At 44.6% G+C, this 1,656-nt stretch overlaps 3 non-coding genes across 3 annotated transcripts; all 3 read left to right on the top strand.

Moving 5' to 3' along the window:
• Nucleotides 1-286: 286 nt before the first annotated feature.
• Trnat-ugu (transfer RNA threonine (anticodon UGU)) lies at nucleotides 287-358 on the top strand. Its single transcript has one exon. It is a non-coding gene; the product is annotated as a tRNA-Thr (tRNA).
• A 387-nt stretch (nucleotides 359-745) lies between these two features.
• Trnat-ugu (transfer RNA threonine (anticodon UGU)) lies at nucleotides 746-817 on the top strand. Its single transcript has one exon. It is a non-coding gene; the product is annotated as a tRNA-Thr (tRNA).
• Nucleotides 818-1,204: 387 nt separating this feature from the next.
• On the top strand, nucleotides 1,205-1,276 carry Trnat-ugu (transfer RNA threonine (anticodon UGU)). The gene has a single exon. It is a non-coding gene; the product is annotated as a tRNA-Thr (tRNA).
• Nucleotides 1,277-1,656: the final 380 nt, after the last annotated feature.

The raw sequence follows: 1,656 nt of genomic DNA, 5'->3' as shown, positions 1-1,656 counted from the left end.
GGAGAAGGGGACCTTCTTTTCAACCCCCGGGGCGTGACTCGAACGTCTACAGCCTGTCATGAGCGGGTTACTGGCGGGAAGCCCTCTTATGCTACCTAGGCATCAAGGCTGCCAGAACCGAGACCCTCGCTATGCTTTCGCAGAATAATATAGTGAGGAAATGAGGGGCTCGAAATGATATAGTGAGGAAATATAGTGAGGAAATGAGGGGCTCGAAATGAGGCTCAAGCGTCAGATACACTTCTGGTAAATATAAATAGCCCAGAAAGTGAAGGAGAACACAGTCGCCCAGATAGCCGAATTGGTAAGGCATTCGACATGTAATCGAAAGGCGTGGGTTCGGTCCCCACTCTGGGCGCGTGTTTTTCTTTCTTTCTTCTGTATATTTAAAAAAACAAATGATTACTTAATTAACCGTAGTGAAAAAAGAAAAGAGCCTAACCACACCCCTATGCCTCCTTTGGCATTGTAGACTGCCGACCTATCTTTCTGTATTTACTATATTATTCTGCGAAAGCATAGCGAGGGTCTCGGTTCTGGCAGCCTTGATGCCTAGGTAGCATAAGAGGGCTTCCCGCCAGTAACCCGCTCATGACAGGCTGTAGACGTTCGAGTCACGCCCCGGGGGTTGAAAAGAAAGTCCCCTTCTCCCCGTGTAGTCAGAGTGGCGCTGGCTACCACCCTCAAGCGTCAGATACACTTCTGGTAAATATAAATAGCCCAGAAAGTGAAGGAGAACACAGTCGCCCAGATAGCCGAATTGGTAAGGCATTCGACATGTAATCGAAAGGCGTGGGTTCGGTCCCCACTCTGGGCGCGTGTTTTTCTTTCTTTCTTCTGTATATTTAAAAAAACAAATGATTACTTAATTAACCGTAGTGAAAAAAGAAAAGAGCCTAACCACACCCCTATGCCTCCTTTGGCATTGTAGACTGCCGACCTATCTTTCTGTATTTACTATATTATTCTTCGAAAGCATAGCGAGGGTCTCGGTTCTGGCAGCCTTGATGCCTAGGTAGCATAAGAGGGCTTCCCGCCAGTAACCCGCTCATGACAGGCTGTAGACGTTCGAGTCACGCCCCGGGGGTTGAAAAGAAGGTCCCCTTCTCCCCGTGTAGTCAGAGTGGCGCTGGCTACCACCCTCAAGCGTCAGATACACTTCTGGTAAATATAAATAGCCCAGAAAGTGAAGGAGAACACAGTCGCCCAGATAGCCGAATTGGTAAGGCATTCGACATGTAATCGAAAGGCGTGGGTTCGGTCCCCACTCTGGGCGCGTGTTTTTCTTTCTTTCTTCTGTATATTTAAAAAAACAAATGATTACTTAATTAACCGTAGTGAAAAAAGAAAAGAGCCTAACCACACCCCTATGCCTCCTTTGGCATTGTAGACTGCCGACCTATCTTTCTGTATATATATATATATATATATATATATATATATATATATATATATATATATATATATATATATATATATATATATAACGTCGAAGTAAAGTTGTTACTGTTTTTATTGCAACGACAAAGGTCGCAGGTTGCAATAAAAACAGTAACAACTTTACTTCGACGTTCCCGTATTTCTTCAAGAATGGATTCATTCTTGAAGAAGGAAGAACGGGGGGACAGAGAGATATGCAATATTATACCGGCCACG

The sequence above is a fragment of the Haemaphysalis longicornis genome, unplaced genomic scaffold, assembly GCF_048455015.1.
Source record: "Haemaphysalis longicornis isolate Haplotype H1 unplaced genomic scaffold, Haemaphysalis longicornis Haplotype H1 scaffold_9, whole genome shotgun sequence".
Lineage (NCBI taxonomy): Eukaryota > Metazoa > Arthropoda > Arachnida > Ixodida > Ixodidae > Haemaphysalis > Haemaphysalis longicornis.
This window is presented reverse-complemented; position numbering and strand designations above follow the sequence as displayed.